We start from the raw sequence: 22781 nt of genomic DNA, 5'->3' as shown, positions 1-22781 counted from the left end.
AGGAAATCACCTAAAATATGCTTAAATGTGTTAAGATCTAGTTTCCATTAAAAAAGTGACATAGAAAAAGCGTTCTTTGACTTGGCTAGATCTTTGGCACCATTTGACAAATCTTCATGGAATTTTCCAAAAATAGTGCCCTCTAGGGTTTTGTTGTACATGGAACGTTTCGGGATGATCTGTCAAGGGGTGGCGAAGAAAAAGGGGTTGGGGTTCACAAAAGTGCATGTCCCATGTTAATGTCTATGGAGTCTTTAGACACACCTGACCTACAGCCCAAACCACCAGACAGAATTAAACCAAATTTGGCAGAAAGTGCCCTTTTTTTATTTAGTGTGAATTCAGTAGTTAGAGATATTAAAACAAATCCAAATTTTATATCTGTGCAGAGCTTAAGCACAGGTCTCATGGTGAGATCCGATTGGCATTTAGCACTTCAACTGAAAAGTGAAGGCAACCCTCTTGGGACCAATACACATGACAGCACTCCATTGAACTGCATTGTAGTGAATGGCAGGTTTGAGGGTCACAAAAAGGAGAACATCGCAAGGGTGATAACAAGTTTTATTTACAATATGAATCATTTGTTGATGGTACCATACAATTTTTTATTAATTGTGGTGTGTTCTAAGGTGATTTTACCCTGCTGAGATTTCATGACTCATGTCTGAGAGAAAACCTTCTTCTCATGATTTTCCTATAGAGGTTATTGAAGGTGCTTCAGAAGCTAAAATGAGAGCACATTTTCTGTAAATTCACACTGTTTTTCTCAGCCATATGAAAATGAAGTCTGACATTCTCAGTAAAACATGAACTTCCAACAGGAGCAGTCTGTTAGTTGAGTCCCTTGTGTTGTACTGCAACCTCCCATAGTGTTCTAAAGGACAACTAGAGTGCCTAACAGTCTTACTTATGACAACATTGTGACACACCTGAAGCCATCCTGATTGAATCAAACTCGTAAAATTTAAAACATTTAATTTAGAAAGGAACACAATGAGGGGGTTCATTTTGTCATAGAAATTATGGTTAGTGCTGTAGAAAGAAACATTAGGACACTTTTTAAGTGACTTCTCAAATACCTTCCTCTTCTATTTCATTAAAATATTCTGACATGCAGACTGAAACATGCACTTTCAACAGCAGGAGCAGACTGCCAGTTAACCCTCTGGTGATCAGCAGCTTGCACTGTTCTAATGAGCAACTATAATGCTAACATTCTGATATCATGTCAGAAGTGTGACACATCTGAACTCCATCTTGGTGGAATCAAAGTTGAAAACTGAAGCATTTTCTACTAAGGATTCTGCAATAAATTAAGAGATTAGGCGGCTTCATAAAAAGTAAGTCTTCAAAGATGGCCAACCGAGAAAAATAGGGCCCAAATGTTGCACAAATGTCATCCAAATGTGGTCGAAGTATAGCCCAATGACAGAAGTGTGCAAAACACTTGGGGCCATATTTACAATAAAGTGGTGCAGCGCTGCACCAAATTTGACAGTGCCATGATACATCAATTTAGAAATGCAGGGATGCACCGACAAGAATATGGTGCACCACCTGTATTTCACTCTGCGCAACCGGTAAATCTGCTGCTGAGCGCAAACGCAGCCACACTTGCACCATGATGCAAGGATGGCTGCATTTCAGGGGAGATTATTTTCATGCAGGAAGGGACACCTTCCTGCACAACAACAATCTTCAATGGCAATTTGCAGAATGCAGCACACATGGAAAGAGCAAAAAATGAGGAGAAATTAAAGGGTTTCTCCTCGTTGTGCTGTGCTAATGCCACCCCTAGGGTGGCGTTAGATTTTGGCTCTGCCTCAGGTTTACAAACTCTCCTAAATCTGGGGCAGAGTCAAAATGCAACAGGTGTTGCTGTGACATGCCCACAGCAATACCCATTGCATGCCCCTTATGCACAAAGTGCTGCATGTGAATGGCCCGAACCTACAAGGTGGTGTTAAGCCACAAAAGGTGGCTTAATGCTGCCTTGTAAATACAGCGCAGTGCACAATGCCACTAGAGCATCAAAAAATGTGACACTCAAGTGCTGCTAGGGACTTGTAAATATGCTCCGTAGGGGCATATTTACAAGCCTCTTGCGCCTCCTTGTGCCACACTAGCATAATTTTGTAAGCTATTGTGGCATTATGGAGGCCTTTCCCTGCGCCGTATTTACAAAGTGGTGCAATGGAAGCATTGCGCCACTTTGTAACCCCTTGCTCCACATTATGCCTGTGCCAGACATAATGTATGCAAGGGGGCGTTCCCCCATAGGAGGCACAAAAGAATAGTGCAGTGAAGTCTAGAGTAATTTTTAACACCTGCCTTAGGCAGGCATTAAAATGACGCTCCCAGTGTATTCAGTGGGCCTTCATTGATTTTGGTGGATTAGCACCATCATTTTTGGCTTTAATCCACCAAAGAACCACAATAGCGTCAAAATGGATATTGGCCTAACGTGCACCATGATGCACTGTATTGTAAATATGGAACACACCTGATGACATTAAGGTGGAGCAATTGGACGCAACAGAAGTGGCGCTTCATCTAATACACCACTTTCTTGTAAATATGCCTCTTGGAGCCTCATTCACAAGGCCCTTGCTGCACACTGTGCCACCAAAGTGTACGTTTTTTGTCCAGTGCTGCAACGTGCCAGCCCATATTTGCAAGGCCACGCAAAGCAACCTTGCATGACTTTTCAGGGCCTTGTAAATATGGACCTCTTTCACACATAACACTGCGTGAAAGGGGCATTCCATGGGTGTTGCTTGGGGTGTTCCCTCTCAAGACCCATGGAACCTGAAGGAATCTGCTGCATTCCCAGATTTACAAGTCTGGGAATGCGTCAAATTTCTACACCACCTCAGGGGTGGCATAAGAATGATGCAACAGGGAAAAATATATTTATTTCTACCCGCAGCATACATAGAAAGAGAAAAGTACCTCTTGTGACTGTTTTTGTGCAGGAAGGTATCTCTTCCTGCACAAAAGCAATCAACCCCGCAACACAGGCATCCTTGCACAATGGTGGAAGGGTATTTCGCACAGGGGGAGGGGACAGAAATTCACAATATCTTGTAGATATGGTACATTTCTGCCCTTTCCAGTCACATGTACTTGTTGCCCTGTCCTGCACCAGGGGCAGTGTAAATGAGGCCCTAAATTTATTATTCTTTTGTGTGCAATTTTATATAGTGAATACTTGACCCAGAGGTACTGGAATGCTTTACATGAGCATCAGTTACATTACACAAGGACACATTCATTTTGGTTTTTGGCATGGGGAAATTAAATGATTTACCCAGAATTGCAGGATGTCACACTGATGCTGAAACTTGAAACTGGTTCCCCAGTTGCAAAGTCTGCAGTGCTGGCCGTAATGCCACATCCTATCTCCTAAGGGAAAGTATAATCAAGTGATCAACTGAATAAAAACATAAAGATAGCAAATTATTTGAAAGTGTTTTGTCAGCTTGGGAGCTCAGATAATATGTCCCCATTTTAGTTTTTTAGAGCACTAACCATAATTTCAATGGAAATAAGTCTGTTTTGATTCCATCCAATAAATATAGAATGTTAGCAATTTAGGTGTTTATTAGAATACTAGGGGGAGGCAGATGACAGGGGCACAGACTTGAATAAATGAGGGCATGGAGGAGGATGCAGAGGCAACAAGTTGACCATGATGTACAGGCGGGAGGTGAACTGGCACCACAAGGGACAATAGAGGGCAGCGGGAAGTGGGGTAGGGGCAAAACCCCTATCATGCAGGATAGGCACAAGAGGCTATGGTAATATACCAGACTTTGAGGGCAGAAGAAAGAGGCAGTGGCAATGCAACCATACATGTCAACAGACCTGATTCAGGCAGGAGACTTCCGGTGTTTTTGAGTCCAAAAGGACTTTATTTTATCTTTCTCCTGCCTAACATTTCCTCTTTTCCAATATAAGTCAACTGGGATAATCAACTCTTCAGCTTACTAGGTTCGGAATGTTGGCAAGAATGGTACATTGAATCACAGAGGGCAGGAGGAATGGAGTAGGGACATGGACTTGGATAACAGAGGACAGGTGTGAGATGGGCAGGGGCACAAAACGTGCCTTACAGGGTAGGTGGCAGGGGTTGCAGCAGCATAATACACTGCACAGGGCAAGCGGGACGGCAGTGCAGCGCAACAGACCATGGAAAGCAATATGGAGGGGAAGGGCCATGCACATGGACATGGGAGAGCATAGGGGAAAGAGGAAAGGACAGCTAGCTGACCATACCAGACAGGCAAGAGGGACAGATGCAGAATAACAGACCATGAAGGGCAGGAGGGAGGGAGTGGGGTCAACAGTGAGACTACAATGGCATACATGCAGACAATGTAGGGAAGGTTGGAGGGGGTCAGGGGCAGCAAGCTGACCACACAGAGCAGGTGGGAGGGGTTGTGGCAGCACAGAAAGCCATGCATGCCAAGTGGGAGGGGTAGTAGCACCATAATGGCCATAGTTGGCAAGAGGGAGCGAGCAGGGACATGCACAAAGGACCATGGAGGACAGAAGGGAGAGCAGGAGCTGGACACAGACAAAAGAGTGAAGGGGAAGGGGCTTCACAACATACCATGCAGGGCAGTCAGAAGGAGCAGATGCAGCATGACAGAGCATGGCGGGCTGAAGGGAGTGTCAGAAAAATGGACCAAGGAGGACAGGAGGGGGGCTAGGAGCATGGACCTCTGACAGGCATGGCAGTGGTTGCAGGGGCAGGCCACCAGCCATCTGACCATGTGAGACAGATGGAAGGGGCAGTAGCAGCTCAATAGAACACTCAGAGTAGATAGGAGGAGCAGTGACAGGCCTATGGAACATGATGGGCAAAAAGGAAGGAGCAGAGGCCTGCACAGAGGGCAAGGGAAGGAGGGTAGGGGCAGCAAGCTAAGCACAGAGGCTAGGCAGGATCAATGATGGGGCATAGAATTGGGAAATGAAGAACAGGAGGAGTGGGCATGGACATCAAGCTAAATTGAGGCAGTAGCAGCACACTGGACCAGGTGGAGCAGGATGGGGAGGCCTGGTGCATGGAGTCAGGCAGCAGAGGGTAGGGAGGAGGTGAATGGGGTAGCAACTTAGAACTTGGACAATGGATGGCAAGGAGGAAGAGGAGCAGGAAGAGCAAGTTTGGGTGGGGGCAACACAATGCCAGGCCAGGCCCTACGCCCAACCCCTCCCACCATGCATTCCGATTGGCATCTAAATTAATGTTAAACAAACCATAAAGATTTACTGAAAAAAAAAACAAAGGTTACAAGGACATAGTAGTTAGGAAATAGAATAAAAGACCTTAGAAATTAACTAGTAAAGCAAAGGCTACAGGGACCTTATAGTTAGTTTCACATTTTACAAGTGTAAATTTCAGCAGTTATAGTTTGAGGATTTCAAGTATTTATAACTCATGCCCTAAGGTAACTATAAGTCACGTCTTCGCCATGCATTGCTGATTCCCCCAGATATTACATCACTCATGACATCTCCTAGTACATCATTGATAATATCACTGTAATATTTGCAGTATATATATATACCCACTCAACTTAAAATACCCTTTCAAGCTTAGAGTTCTGCATAAAAAAATGCAAACGAGGAACCAGGGAACTCTGGGTAGTTTGCAAGTACCAGCACCAGCAGTACTCTGAATCCTCTCACCACTATTGTCTGTTTTACTAGCAACGTTTTCAAGTACAGCATTAGCACAGTGCCATCCACACTGAGCTAGAAAGGGACAAAGCCTTTTGACGTTTTTATAGCAAAGACTTTAATCATAGTATTAGCACAGTGCTCTCCATGCCAAGTTATAAAATGAACTTTAACTTGGGTCCCTGCATTTAGTGTTGTCATCAATTATGTAATTCCAGATATTGCACTGATGTTATCAATGGTGTCATGGAACAGGCAAGTCTAGACCTACTGGCTTCTCAAAGGGTCAGAGCAACAAAAAATAAAACAAGGTGCATCGCCTGGCTTTATTAAGTTATTAAGGAGTCAGCACACCTACACCAACATATATAAAGCCGACCTTCTGGTTTTGTCAAAAAATCATCATTAACTAGAATCAAAGGTATATTTGATAAATGTGCATTAATCAATTAGTGATAGGCTCATACAAATGTGTATATTGCAATGTTTATTATTATGGATTGTCACAAAATATTTTCAATATAGTGTTTAAAAAAATAAACATGTTCTTGAGCCTTTTTTTAACAGTTTTCAGACTACAAAGTGCAGCATAAAACCAACCACAAGGGGTCTCTGCACACCAGTTGAATAGCATTGAACTCTAGCTATGAGTGCTTTAAAAAATATGATAAGCTCTCCAGAGGTCATGGATTTAATCATCCAGGAGATGTAATGTTGCTGCAGCCACCCCCCAACATTTGAAAAAAGGCTTCGTAATGCTCTTGTCCCTACAAGGGACAAAGCTCAAGAAAATATCTTTCAAAAGCCCTAGCAGGGCATTATGAGGTTCTCCTTGTTCAAGCAAGGATAAATAAATGTGTGGCTCCTGCTGCTCCTTTATTCTTAATTTTACTTGATAATTTGTTTGTTTTGAGTGTCCTGGAGCCCACCTGGGGCACCCAAATCTTTAATTTTTCATGAGGGCTGCAGGGGAAGCCCCAGGCCCCCTAGAACCTAGCTAATTACCCAGCCAGGACCCATCGTGGGTACCTGTAGAGTGGCACTTTTTCATAAGTGGGTGTCCTGGTGCCCCCCGGGGCCATCTACACCTCCATTTTTGTTGAGGGATGAAGGGAGGTGCGCTATATGGTTTTACATAACCAAAATGTGTTAGAGGCACAGCTCAGATGCGATGATATGTCTAGATGTTAGAAATTATCTCTCAGAAGGCAATGCAAGAGCTAGCATATCGTATTTTATGTACATAGCCTTGAACAGAGTATACAGATTATGTTTCAAGAAAGACTAACTAAAAACAAGCAGCATGTACAATGAATTCTCAGAAAAATACTGTGTATGCAGAAAAGTGTGTGTAACCTCATTGCTAAAATTCAGTGCCAGCTAAAATGTGTAAAATGTGAAATATAACACAGCGGAAATGTAGAACCAATGTTGGCCCAAGTGGTCCTCATGACAGGAGCTCCATGCACGCTTCCTCCCCAACAAAAATACACTGGCCACGGGGGTGAGTCTTTGGGGCCTCTACAAGGCCTGGGGAGGGTAGCTGTGCACCCCCTGCCAGTATTGTGAGTCAGCCCCGGGGGATGGGGACCCTAGGTCCTTGTCAAGGCCTGGGGAGAGGGGCTGTGTGCTACCATCCTTGTACTGAAATATTTGCAATATTGTAAGGAAAATCTAAGATCACATGGTCTTGTGCCTTAGAGGAAGCATGAGTGACAGTCTTGGATGTGTTTAGGGAAATAAGCAGTCCTCTCTTCCTAAGCTATACTAAACTGGTTGTGGGACTATTTCTTTTCACCCACAGGGCTGAACGTTAATGAACCTTCATTTGAACGACCCTTTACTTGCAATCTTAGCTGTTCAACCTCTAAGATGTGTGGTGACAGAGGCTGAATGTCTGATATGACAATGGAGAAACTGAAGAGGACCAGGAATAAGAGAAAGTTTAAAAGAAGGAGTGACAAATCTTTTAGAATGGTAGGAAACCGATGAGGACAAAGACAGAAAGGCATGATTAAAAGCAATATTGATGTTTCCATCTGAAAATTCCTCACCACCCTTGGGTGGAAGGGAATTTTTTTTTTTTTTATAGAGCAGCCCTTTAAGCCAACAGAGTGACAAAGTGTCAATTCCCATGCATCCTGGGAGTGGGTCTCTGTGGAGAATTGAAGAAGGAGAGCAGACTCTTTGGATTTAAAGAGGACTACTTGTGAATGCATCAACTGATGTACTATCAACTGAAATGTTTCCTGTGTCACATGAGAGGACCTGGAGGAAGTAAAGATACTACTGAGGTGATTTACCAATAGATGTGGTGCTCCTAGAAGTTAAGAAGTGTTAGGAATGGGGTCTTTGGTTGTCAGTCAGGTTACCCATCTGTCCAATCAGAGACCCTCACTCAAGTCAGGGTAAGGGCGAATCACCCTCAGTTAACCCCCGTTCACCCCCTTGGTAGCTTGGCACAAGCAGGCAGGCTTAACTTCAGAAGCAAAGTGTAAATTATTTGTACCAATATACACAGTAATACAGTGAAAACACTACAAAATGGACACCACACCAGTTTAGTAAAATAGGCAATATTTATCTAAATAAAATAAGACCAAAATGACAAAAATCCAACATACACAAGTCAAGCTATTAATTTTCAAATGAATAAGAGACTTAAACCTTAGAAAATAGTGAGAATGCTGTTGTTGCACAAAGTACCTGGTTAGTGTAAAAAAAAAAAGCCGCATGGGCGAACGTGTGTCCGAAAAGGGTAGCAATGTGTTGATTCCATATTTGCAAGTGAGGCCATGCGTCGTTCCATTCTCCGGTCGGGTCAGCGATGAACGTTTTTCTCCCGAGCAAGGGAGCGATGCATTTAGTTCCGGATGGGGAACCTCGGATCTGCGCACAGTCGGGTTGACTTTGACACCCATGGATGATGCGTGGAAAATCCGGTCACACGTTATCAGAAAAACGTGCTGCATTGTTATCAGCCTCCATAAGTGGGTGTTACGCATTGTTTCTCCAGCTGTGATGGGTCGATCTCCCAGCCACGATGCAGGATGGAGCATTGATTTTAGCCAGAAAGCCGTTGGCGCATCATTTATCAGCTGCGTTGCGAACGGTGCATTGAAAATGTGCATGGATTTTCAGTTCTTGTCTGCCAACTTCACATTTTAATGGCCCAGGGACTGGATAGGGCCCCACTTGGCAGGGCAGGAGTCTCAGCAGAGTCCAGGTGCTGGTAGGGGGAGTCTTTGATGGCCCTGAGACTTCAACAACAGGAGCCAAGATCAGTTCAAGCCCTTTAGATTCTTCTTAAGAAGGAATGCACAACAAAGCCCAGTCTTTGTCTCCTGCCTTTTCCAGGCCAGGCCCAAGACACTCATCAGGGGGGTTGGGGACTATATTGTGAGAGGGCAGGCACAGCCCATTCATGTGTAAGTGACCACTCCTCCCTCCACTCTAGCACAGACGGCTCATCAGGATATGCAGGCTACACCCCAGCTCCCTCAGCCTCACTGTCTAGAGGGGACTCACAAACAGCCCAACTGTCAAACTGACCCAGACAGGCAATCCAAAAAAAGGCAGAGTCACAAAATGGTTTAAGCAAGAAAAAGCCTACTTTCTAAAAGTGACATTTTCAAACACACAGGGGCTCATTCCTACTTTGGCGGGCGGAGGAGGCCGCCCACCAAAGTACCCCTGCCAGAAGACCGCACCGCGGTCATTCTGGCTTTCCCGCTGGGCTGGCGGGCGACCGCCAAAAGGCCGCCCGCCCACCCAGTGGGAAAGCACCAGCAACAAGGATGCCGGCTCCGAATGGAGCCAGTGGAGTTGCTGGTGTGCGACGGGTGCAGTTGCACCCGTCGCGATTTTCAGTGTCTGACAAGCAGACACTGAAAATCAATGTGGGGCCCTGTTAGGGGGCCCCTGCAGTGCCCATGCCAGTGGCATGGGCACTGCAGGGGCCCTCAGGGGCCCCACGACACCCGTTCCCGCCAGCCAGGTTCTGGCGGTGAAAACCGCCAGAACCAGGCTGGCGGGAAGGGGGTCGGAATCCCCATGGCGGCGCTGCTTGCAGCGCCGCCGTGGAGGATTCCCTGGGGCAGCGGGAAGCCGGCGGGAAACCGCCGGCTTCCCTTTTCTGACCGCAGCTTTACCGCCGCGGTCAGAATAGCCCCAGAAGCACCGCCAGCCTGTTGGCGGTGCTTCCTCCGGCCCCTACCCTGGCGGTCTCGGACCGCCAGGGTAGGAATGACCCCCACAATCTAAAAACAACCTTCACCAAAGGATGTCTTTTTAAATTCTGTGTTCAGACACCCTAAAGTTCACATTTCTATCTGTTCCCAGAGGTAATCTGTACTTTAATAATATTTAAAGGCAGCCCCCATGTTAACCTATGAAAGAGATAGGCCTTGCAACATTGAAAGCTGAATTTGGCAGTATTTCACTGTTAGGACATATAAAACACACTAGTATATGTCCTACCTTAAACTTACACTGCCCCTGCCCGTGGGGCTACCTAGGGCCTACCTTAGGGGTGTCTTACATGTATGAAAAAGGAAGGTTTAGGCCTGGCAAGTGGGTACACTTGCCAATTCAAATTGGCAGTTTAAAACTTCACCCACAGACACTGGAATGGCAGGCCTGAGCCATTTTTACAAGGCTACTAATGTGGGTGGCACAACCAGTGTCGCAGGCCCACTAGTAGCATTTGATTTACAGGCCCTGGGCACCTCAAGTGCACTTTACTAGGGACTTACTAGTAAATCAAGTATGTCAATCATGGATAAACTAATCAACAATACAATATACACAAAGAGCAGATGCACTTTAGCACTGGTTAGCAGTGGTAAAGTGCCCAGAGTCCCAAAGCCAACAAAAACAGGCCAGACAAAATAGGAGGAAGGAGCCAAAAGGTTTAGGGATGACACTGCAAAAAGGGCCAAGTCCAACCAGAAACATGAAGAGAATGCAGGTGTAACTCTGCACATGAACAACTCTTCTGAGCTACCCGAGTTATAGTAGAACAACTTGTACCACTCTGGTGAACTATGTATGCCTTTCTGCCAGCTGGTCTGTTCTTACTAAATCAAATTTGTTATTAATCATTGAAGCAAATGTCCGAGGATCATGAAATACAGCTTAAATTGCTCTCCAATTTGATGATGTGTTAGTTTTGAGAGAAGAGCATTGATCCTGTAGTGCTTGCCGTAGTAAAGTGTCTCCCCAGGCCCATCTCACCGGCATGTGTTGTTAGCACAACTGCAGGTTGTGGGTCAAAATATAGCCCTTTCTGAAGATGATCTAGGTATAGTCACCAGGTGAAGACTCAAATCACTTTTTGAGAGATTAGGATCAGGATTTTGTAGTCTTGTAGTCTTGAGATGAAATAGACCAGAACTTCAAAAGATGTAATAACAGAGGTTTTAGGTGGAATTGAGCCAAGGGCACTATTGCAGTGGAATGTGCCATGAAGCCCCGAACTCACTACCAATCTCTTCCTGAAGTAGCCAAGTGGTTTAGCAACCATCTCCAATTGGCTTGCAGCGATAACCATCTGTCCTCTGGTAGAAACACATAACCCAACTTGGTGTTGACGAATGTTCCAATTAAATGACAGTTGCTCCGGAAGTAGGTAAGACTTTTTTAGATTGAGAAGAAATCCCAGTTCTTGCACGAGGCTGGACAAACTCTTAGTATCTGCTTCTGTCTTAAATGAAGCAGTGGCTGAAATCAGCCACTCATTTAAATAAAGAAGTATTTGCATACCCTCTAATAGTACAAATGCTACTACTGTGAAAGCCTAGTTGCTGACAATAGAACAAAGGGAAATGTTGAGATAATATTAAGTATCACTGAAGTAATCATTGAAACTGAGAATGGATTGATGTACAAAAATAACAATTTCAAGAGTCTAGCGTCACTATAAAGTCCATTGGAGGATTCAATTGAATTGCTGATAGGAGAGATTAGACTTTAAATGGAATCTGTTGAACACATGTGTTTACTGTTTTTTAAAACCAGTGTAGGGTGATAAGTTTCGTATGGTTAGGTCATTAGTAGGGGTAAGCATTACTTGTGTAATTTAAAGTAGCGCAATTGCTCAAAGTTACTGCACAATTATGAAAGATCATGTGGAATCATGCAAGAAGCACAAGTATGCATTTAGCACTATGGTAGTGATTATGACTTTGGCGGTCCTGCCCCGCCACGTCGGTGGTGGTGGTCAGACCGCCAACAGCTTGGTGGGGCAGGGCCACCCAATTATGACCGCGGCGGTGAACTAGCAGCATCACAGCCAGTTCACTTCCTGTACTGCCAGGGCGGTGGAACCACAACAGGACTCAACAACCCCTCCTCCATGGAGGAGCCCCCCGACCCCATCAGAAGCACCCCACCTCCCCAAGCAGTGAAGCCCCCTCCCCACTCCAAGTACTGATCCCCGTGCAACCCCTGATGCCGGTACTTACCCCCGATCCACGCATGCACACACCTACCCCGATCCACGCATGCACATACCACACTTACATACATAAACGCACACATCCACGCTTGCTCATTCACACACATACACACACGGCCACAACACACACCCCACCCCCGCATACACGCACACATACTCCCTGCATACACGCATTCACACAAGCTCACAAACACACGCACACAAACACACTCAACGTCCCCACACCCCTCCATTCACACACACACAAACCCATTCACTTCACACAACACTCAACACCCCCCCTCTCCTCCCCTGTCAGACAATCACCTTACCTGGTGGTCTCAGTGGTCGTCAGGGAGGGAAAAAGGTCCATGGTGCTTGTTCGACCAGCATAGCCACACCAACACAACAGCCCCACGCCATTTACAATGTTGTAATATGGTGGGTGGTGTTGTGGTGATGTGGCGGAGGAGCAAGCTTCACTAGATCACCGACCAGCAGTATGGCTGCTGGCGGCTCACCCCGCCAAATGGCGGCAGAGAGCAGCCAGCAGTTATAATATGTCTCTCTTCAGACCGCCAACACTGGCGGTCATATGGTGGCGGTGACTTTGGCGGTCTACAGAGTAGACCGCCAAAGTCATAATGAGGGCCTATGTCCTTAGTGCAAAATGCACACTAACATCCTAAATGAAATCGAAGATGCATTTTACGCTAAGAAAATAGTGGCACATTCAACAGAATAGAAACAGAAGTAGCCAGCAGCAGCTCATGCTCTGTTCCTCTGCCCTTGAGTAGGCATTTTTGCAGAAATTATGCAAATCTACTCACTCCAATTACTCCAGCATAATTACATTTTTCCTTATGCTTAGTTATTAGCATAACTAATAGGGTGGAGTAAAATCATTTGCCAGTGTAATATTAAGGTACAGTTATGACCACTTATTTCTTTAAATGAGTATCTGATCCATCATGAGGGCCCAAAGTCTTTGTGAGGAAACAGAGTGCCCCTGCAATAAAGTTCTGGAGGATAAAAGAAGTCTATAGAATATGCATCTTTTACAACTTGCAGAATCAAATCATCCTGAATCGAAGGCTGCCTAACTTCCTACTAGCTCTGAATCCATCCTCCCACCAGATATGCTGAGGCTTACTTAGGTTTTTGCTGATTGTTGATCTGAAGCTATGACTTTCTAGCCTGCTCATCATCCAGGCCCAGCCATGAAAGGAATATATGTTTTCTTGTACCTCATGCAAAAGTCTTTCATGAATGAAAGATTTCGAGCAAGCAGTAGGAACTCTGAAAGGATGAAGCATTTTTCGTTCATATACAATCTTCTGAATGATTACAATAAGCTCTGTTCAAATAACTTAAGACCTAGAAATGGCAGATTATTGATAAAAGTCTACTGTCTCACATCTATTTTCCACAGCTTAGACCTTAAATGGTGTTTTGTGTCTAGTATACTCCTGCTGTAGTCTCTTAACACCATAACAGATCGAATGACATTTCAGAAATGAATTTTGCTAAGAGTTCTGTAAAATCCAAAAGACATCTGGATCTTCACCTTGTTCATTGCATACAAACAATGCTCTAAAAGTCATTAGCATTGTTTGCTCCAAAGAGGGTGCATATGTGCCAGTTCATCTTGGCATGTGTGATGCAGCAAAATCACACTTTATAGCTCCTTTCACTTTCTTGTCAGTAATGTGAGATATTGATGCTCCTTTAGAAGTTAGAGAGGACGAAGATGCAATGTTAGCTAATAGAATATTCACAATTCAAGGTCCGCCAGTCCCATGAGAAGTATGTCTACAATAAAGTTTAGTCCACCTACTTCCCCAAAATGGTAGAGACTGAGGTGGGAATAGTAGATTGAACCCCTTTAGTTTTAATGCCTTCCCCAAAATGGTTTAGATTGTAGGATTGTAGAGGTAAAAGTAAATGTAACCCCTTTAGTGTCCAGCGCCTTTCCCAAAATTGCTTAGATTGGAGTGGTAATAGTAGATCATGCCCTTTTAGTACCCAACATCTCCCCCAAAATGGTTAAAGTTAAGTGGGAATAGTGAATGCTATCAAATGAGTGTCCAACTTTTTCCCCAAAATGGTTTAGCTTGCAGTGAGAGTAGTAAATGTGATCCCTTTAGTGTCCAACACGTTCCCAAAAAGGTTTAGATTTTAGCTTAATTGGAAAATATAACCCTTTTAATGTCCAGCAGCTTCCCTAAAACGGTTTACATCAGGGTGGTAATAGTAAATTTGACCTCTTTAGTCTCCGACATTTTTCCTAAAAATGGTTTAGATTAGAGTGGGAATAGTAAATATTACACTTTTAGTAACAAAACACCTTCCCTAAAATAATTTGTACTGTGTACTTTTTATAGTGTGAAATTTTCTACAACAATAACCAATATATATCAAGGTTAGTGCATATGTTTTATTCATGTACTTTAGTTAATGTACATTTCTGCGGATAACAAATTCATTATTTCACCACACTACAGTGGTACTACATTTTTAACACTTTTTATTTTGTTTTCATAACTTGATCACAATAGGAAGATAGTCTTTTTTTATTTTCGTAAAGTGACCAATTTTTTTGCATTAACTGTATTTTGTACTCTATTAGTCTCATTTTGATGTGGATTTTGTTTGTGGTGTTTGCAATTCTCTGCTGCTGTTCAACAGACAAGGTAAGATTTTTCTGAGATTTTATTTAGGGTTCTAGGGGCAAGGGGATGTGGATAGGCATTGTTAACATGTGTTATGAAGTGTGTTTTATTTGGTAAGGTTGTTTAGTAATACTTTGTGTTGTATTGTTATGTATTTTAATGTGGTAGACCTAACTAGTTTCATGGTAGTAGTATGTTATTATACATATTGTTATGTGCTGTACTATGTTTGTAGAATTACAATTTTAAGTTTCTATTGTAGTTTGAAAGTTGTATTGTGAGGGCGGGTATGTTTGTTTTTTACAGGTTGGGAAGTTGGAGTGCAAAGGTTGCAATTTTTTAATCTTGTTTTTCTTTAAAAGGGATTTGTTGGGATATCCTGGAGCATTTTTTGACTTTGGTTTTATCAGCTGTTTTAGGGTTTATAATGACTATGGCTTACTTTGGTAGATTTAATTTGGACATTTCATTTTGCATTTTTGTATCTTTTACTTTTTATTTTTGACTTTTAGTGCAGTGGAGTTTTGGGAGATGGGGGTATTTATTTCATTATTTGCATGTTCTTACTTTACATCTGGTGTATTCTGCCTGTATCTGACTCCCTAGTTTGTTGGTTTGATTTGGTTTACTGACTGGTATATACCTAGTTGTGCTATCCTTTCACTGCATTATTGGCTTTGACGTACTGAGCCATGGTACTGTCATAGACAATCCACCATAATATTTAGAACTTGGATTGATGTCTGTGTCTAGAGTAGTGTAGTCTGAAAACCAAATTGTCTTTGAAGTAGTCCATTATTAAATTGAGTTTTTGTTCATATCTTTGGTAAAATGGGGATTCTGTTAGCATGCTTTAGTGGTTACCTATGTCTGTTATTTTGTTATAATCGTTAGATTTTTTTTAAATCTTTTAATTTTGATAATAAGTGTATGATGAATAGATATGGTTATATTGATGAATAAGTTTATGTGTGTTGTTTTTTGTGAAGTCTATCAATATATTTGATATTTTTTTATTAAAAAAGAATGTTATGGTGTAAGATATGTTTTTCTTATTTTTAGTGATATTATAGTCAATTCAATTATTGTATTTATGTTTTGGAACTCAAGCGAGATCCACATAAAATTCATACATATAACAACATTACTGCTTCAATTTATACAATTTATTTATACAAACTAACTAAAATGCTTAGCATGGCATTTTACCAGCATGCAATTATTAAATACGAAACCCCAATAGAAAGTGCAAAATAGTACAAATGCGCGAGAGTCATTACAACAAATCCCAAACTTGAGTGCAAGAGTATTACCTGAACAATATTTACATTTTTTATGTAAGGAGAACAAAGTGCTAAAGAGCGAGAAAAAGGGCTATAAAGGCAAATAACTCAAATAAAAAGGAAAACTACTTGAATTGCAATTTGTTATTCTCTCTCAGTTCAAACGGGAACAAAAATTAATAAGCCAATACTTAAAAAAGAAGAAAGATGATTAAAATACTTTTAAAAATAATTTTAAAACTGTAGCATTTTTCGCACAAACCATTTCAGAGGAGTTTGCAAACAAGCAAAGCCAGCTGTAGCAGATGTTATTTTATTAGGTTTCAGAAAGTGGAGACGTGCAACCTGCAATCATGGGCATACGGACATTATTTGATTCAAGTCTTGGACATGAGTGAAGATGAGCTTGCAATACTTCTCTTCCTTTGGAATACCTTCCCAGGTACCCGTAATAACATGTAATGGTAATAGATTTAACCTGATGAGCAAAATTATTCTAAGGACACCATGCAGGAGGTTTCATGAAGATAGGGTTGCCGTTTCTTATTAATGCTACTTCCGATTATGTCTTCATTCCTCAAAGACTGTCTACAAAGTAAGATGTCCCTATTCCTACTCACTGTATACAGTGATTTTTTTATCAAGCCTTTTTAACAAAAATTTGGGAAAGGGTGATACCACATCTGCACAACTTCAAACACATACAAAGCATTAAAGTAAGTAAATTTAAAATGTATGTTTTACGTGGGATAATTTTGTCTTTGATATTTGTGTTGGTTGTGATTAGTTATGGAATGTTAATATTTTTGTAATCAATATTATTTTATTTTCAAAATATTCGTTCATGAAACCATTCAGGCCCTAAACCTAGGTACTGATTCCCTTCAGTGGTGGGCTGGAAAGTAGGAGGGCCCAATATGCCTTAATTTTCCAATCTTCACTGGCAAAAGACGTTGCCCTCCAATCCTCCGTCTCATACATTGAGTACCTCCCTGGCCAATGACAAAATCAGGCTTTTGCAAGTAAATTTAAACAAACTTGTGAAAATCCCAGAGCAGCAACTCTACTACAGTGGTACAGTGAGCAGCAGTCAGATTAGCAGAACACAGTGCTCTGGCATGAAAAATCAAATCTTAATATACATTGAAAATTGTACATATACCTGTTATAGATAGTGCTCCAATACTGTGCATAATCTATTAACAGGCAAACGACAAAGTCAAGAAATATTTCATTACTTTCCTTTCAGAATTCTCTGTAAAACAATAGCTTTTCATCTGGCACAGTTCTAAAATTGTGGTGTACAATGCACACCATTGTCACATTTTCTCAAACGTTATTAGGGAGCGTGGCAAACCTTCTTGATAGGATTTTATTCATTATGCTCACTTGCTACAGTATGGGCCTGGTGTCAAAATATTGCTCAGGATTTTCTTTTACTTCCCAGTCCTTCATCTTACCTTCATATCAACCCTTCCCTGTTTCACCTGTAGCCAACAGTAGCACAGAAATATGCCATGGGCCACACGCAAGCAAGGAAATTGCCCCTTTGACAGCTGTTAGTGTAGTAAAATACAGAACTGATGAAGAATCAATGAGCCCCTGAGGGTTCTGGGTCCTGTTGTCACTACACCTGCTGCACCAATGGAAGCTATTCTTCATTGTCACCTGATAACTCCCCATGCATCCATTTCTATTCTTTCAGCAAAAAGAATTTTTATTCTAGCTGGCACATATTAGGGCCATATTTATCAAGGTTTTTTGTCACCCTTGCACCATGCAAGGGACACAAGGATTACACAAAACCTAAACAAGATTTACTGAGCTATGCAAGGCCACATTGTGTGAGCGTGCGTGGTATGATCAATCTAGAATAACACAGGGTGGCACGAATTGTTACCTTGTGTTATCATGAGGCAGAGAAACAGGCTGGTGGCTGGAGTTTGGTTATTCCCATGCATCCGCCCTTGCATTCTGAAGCATTCCAATACTGAAAAATACTGGTAGACCTGGGAATGCACCAGAACTATATGTTGCCCCTTACTGGATGCAAAACAAGGAGGAATATCTTTATTTATCCTCATTGTTTCCTCTTTCTAGATGGAAAAAGGAAAATGCCTCTCAGGATTGTTTTTGTGCAGGAATGTGATCCTTCCTGTACAAAACAATCATGCCTACAATACAGGCACCCTTGCACAAGGGTTGCTTGCTTTGGTGCTAGGCAACAGTTTGTGCACCAGTGCAGGCAGAGAGCAACAATGCACTGTATAATGTTAAATGCAGCTTGTTCCTGCCCTCCCCCTTTCATGGAGTGCAGCAAAGTGGCTTGCTACGTTGTGTGAAATATTGATAACTATGGACTTACGGTATAATCATTTAAAGAGTAAAGTCACTCTCCACAGTTTCTGTGTCTTCCTTAAGATCAACAATTATTAGAAGTACTTCTCATATAAGTACAAGGAGTACAGCAAGTGACAATTATATAAGGAATGAAGTTCCCCTGGCATGTATTATACAGATATTGCACGTCACTAAGTAGTGTCATGCCATGTAGGAGAACAAGGGGATAGGCTGAGTTTCTTAATAAGGTTATGAATTCCGAGGTGACTTGCAATTTCCTTATTATGTACCCCACGGTGTGCTTTATTCCATATAATACATGGACAGACCATCATCTGTACCACAAACCACTTAATAAAGCTGTCATAGTTTGAAATGTGTAGAAACATGCAGAAAAATTCTAACTTTTCTATAATTATCTAAGGAATGCTATAAAAACATTTTCTTTCTGCTTTTTACTGTAAATTGGAAATATGGAGCAGAAGAAAAAAAAAGCAAAGCTTTGCTTTGGTTGCTTTCAACAACTGCTTTGTGCCCTGACCTGCCTTCCACCTCAGCTTTTGGCTCTGGTAGTATGCACTGGGGCCTAAGAACTCGACTATGAAAACTTATTACAGGTGGGTTCCCACAAGTTGGTGCTTAATAAGAAAATAGGGATAGGGATTATTCAGGGATTTCAGAATCCCATGTAGCAGAATAATTTAGTGCGCAGACTTTTACAAAGGCTTCACAGCACTTATTGTAGGCTGATTTCATGTTTTTGGTCCCTCCTCTTACTAGTCACACAAGGCTTTAATTATTAATGTATATAGCATAACAAGTGTCTCCATAACTGATCGCAACACTTCACGGTGGTCTCCAAAATAGGCCACAGCCTTGCAGTAGCGCATGCTAAAGATAAGGGTGTGAGAAAGTATGAACTACTCTGTCCTCAAAGCCAGTCCTGAAGTAAAAAGCTCGAAGTATGGAAGGATAGGGCTTGGCTCCGAGGTTCAGTAAATAGTGTTCTGTATTGTCATCACTTGCGATAAGGCTGAAACCTCTGGTGTTCTGGAGGAAACCTCGACTCTCTTGGAAAATTAGAACACCAGTCTTTGACTTGCATGGCAGCTGGTAGCCAGTCAGTGAATGTTGTGTTAGCTAATGACCAATATGTGTTTGAAGTCTACCTTTGTGCCACCGAGCAGACTGTATGCAGGAACTATGTTGTGGGATGGAGAGCTGAAAATTGAGTACCGACCATAGAAATGTAGAGGAGGTTTGCGACTTTGTACTCTGAAGTTGTGTACCGGCGATGCAAATGCAAATATAGCTGAGGCAGTAGGACCGACTTTATGCGGACCAAAGGACAGTGTGAAAGGATGGTTGAAAAATGTATGTTAACACTTTGCACTTGACTTCAAGGGAGATGTATGGAAAATGTCACCACCAATCCATAAGCATTGCCATGGCAGTGTTTGAAAAGGATCAACTTAAAGTGTAAATGCACTACAGAGCTTGTCCTACCTTCATGCCTATCTTCAGACCTCAGCAGTGGATGAACAAGGACACACTCAGCTTCATTGCGACAGCTGTATATGCACACACCATGCTGTCCACCCCAGAAGATTTGCACTGTAGTAATATGCATTGTCTTACATCTTCAGTCGCAGTATCTACTCATTGCAAGCACATTCACTTCTTGCAGCACAAAAACAATCCTCTCAACAGCACAAGCACCTTTGCACCATGGTGCAAGGGTACCTGCATTGGCGCTAGGCTGCCGAAATGGCACTAGCGCAGGGGGAAAGAACAGAAATGCAGTGTATTGCATAAATATGGTGCATTCCTGCCCTTTCACTTTGGCGTATGGCAGCGCAGCAAGTTGACTTGCTGCACTGTCCTACGTAAAATTCCCATACATTTGACCCTCAGTGTCCCCATGAAAGACAAGAGGAATGGTCAAGGGTGGAGGAGACGTCTCATACGAGCCATACAGTAGGTATACAGATACTGTGCCTGCTCTCTCAATCTTCTCATCATCGGTATCTGCTCCAGGGTGATGGCAGATCTAAGAAAATGAGGGGCTGAACAACACATTTTTAGCAACCACGTTGACTTTACCTGCAGAGGAAGTCTTTCCCTGATTCAGCTTTTAATGTCAGAATCCAAGAGGATACCTAATTTAAGATGGGTTCCCGAAGAGGTCAGAGGAGTGCGAGTACTTAATAACTCACTCCTAAAAGGATCAGAATATGTTTAGCTCAACTGACAAATACAAATCAACATGTTCCAATGCCTAACTGAATTGTGGCAAAGTTTCAGAACAAGAGCACAAAACTGAAGGATAGTATCTCCAATCAGTATATGCACCTGGACCCAGAAGGTGTCATGCTGACCAGGTCTACCAACAATTTACAGTGATGCAGTGGCGAAACAAACCGTAAGGGTGTCCCCCCCGCAAAGTACCTGTAGGGGGCCTCCTCCCGCTGGACCAAATCAGTGACCTGTGTGCTGTGCTAAGGGGGCCCACTGACGTGTGCCCCCTTCTCAACACTCCCCACCCTGCACCGCAGGGACTGCGGGGACCTTTGTTACTCCACTGGAGTGGTGCACTGTATGTGGCAATGGCAATCACCTCAAGTGGTCCCACAGCAGGCCATGTAGTCACGGAGTGTCGAAGGAAGTGGAACAAATAAGCTTGTATGACCCAGGGACGAGAAAGGCAAGTCGGAGCAGGCTGGATGTGGATAAAGAGGAACCCATCGTATGGTGTCAGCATTGCTCCATGTAAGCAGGTGTAATTACCTTCAGAAGGTATTAAAATAGCTGACATCATTGAAGTGCTCATGCAATTTAGAATGTTAATGATGCTCCGTCGAAACACAAATCCCTTCGGTACAACTCACAGTCCGTATTCACAGGCTGAGACAGAGACTGGTGATGACTGCATCGGCACAGAGCAACTAGTGCAACAATATGGGCCCTGTGGGCTGCACACTGCCAGATGGTAGATAAACTGAAACTGGGAGCTATTTCTGTTTTGTCTCATTCTGGCAGGTCATACATAGGTGGAGAGCACAGGAGAAACCTAAAGCCGTGGGGCTCTATAGCCTGGGATTCTGGAATAACAGAAAGTCAGAGGATACCATACCAAACTGATACAGTGTCAATCAGTATGATTTCCTTCGCCATATTATGCATATGGCGAAGGAAAGCCACTACTCCTGGACCGAAGGGAAGTTGGAGAAGGCAGAGGAGTCAAAATCCATCCTTACATTTTTGTTGCGGATCTGGAAACTCCAACGACCTTCCTTTGTTTGGCATTCACTCTGCCATTTCCCCCTTTGTCACCGCCTCCTCTCTACTTTTGTTTCACATCCTCTTCACTTTCCACCCCTCTTTCTCTCTCCTTTTCCGAATTCTTCCCCTCAACTCCTCCCACCCTCTCCCTCCTATTCCTCTTCCCACTGTCCTCTTCTCCCGGTTGGATCGTTTCTCTTACTTCTTCCTCTCCTTTGTGCCTCCATCTCTGCTTCTCTAGGTTTCCTTTCATTCATCTTTTAATAACTGCCGTCTCTTCTCGCCCTCGAATTGTCTCTCCCTCCGATTGTCTCTCATAACCCCTCATTCCTCCATTTGTTTATCTTCTCCCATTTCTTCTTTTAGTTTCTTCCCTTTGAATGCCACTTAAACATTGTAATAAACCTGCCATAAATAGTGCACCAATACTGTGCATAATTTATTTACACGCAAGCTACAAAATAAGGAAATATTTCATTACTCTCCCTTCAGAATTCTCTGTAAAACTACAGCTTTTCATTTGGCATAGTTCTAAAATTGTGTTGTACAATGCACACCATGGTTACATTTTCTCAAACGTTATTTGGGAGTGGGGCAAACCTTCTTGATAGGATTTTATTTCATTATGCTCACTTGTTACAGTATGGGACTGGTATCAAAATATTGCTTAGGATTTTTTAGTTCCCAGTCCTTCACCTCACCTTCACATTAACCTTTCCCTGTTTCACCTCTAACCAACAGTAGCACAGAAATGTGCCTTGGGCCCTCATGAAAGCAAGGAAATGCCCTCTTTGACAGCTGTTGGTGTAGTAAAATACAGAATTGATGGAGGTTCAATGGGCCCCTGAGGGTCCCGGGCCCTGGTGCTGCACCAGCGGAAGGTATTCTTCGTTGTCACCTGATCACTCCTATTCATCCATGCAAATGTTTACAGAAGCCACCTACTGTGCATCAGTGAGTTGTCATACGATTTGGTTTGTGTCACTGCACCATCCTTCAATGGTCAAAAATGTCTTTCTGAATACCTCCCATTTCACCACACATGAGATTTTAGTTGGCACACATTAAGGTCCATATTTA

Source organism: Pleurodeles waltl, chromosome 11 (genome assembly GCF_031143425.1).
Source record: "Pleurodeles waltl isolate 20211129_DDA chromosome 11, aPleWal1.hap1.20221129, whole genome shotgun sequence".
In the NCBI taxonomy this organism is placed as follows: Eukaryota; Metazoa; Chordata; class Amphibia; order Caudata; family Salamandridae; genus Pleurodeles; species Pleurodeles waltl.
Note: the sequence above shows the minus strand (reverse complement) of the source record.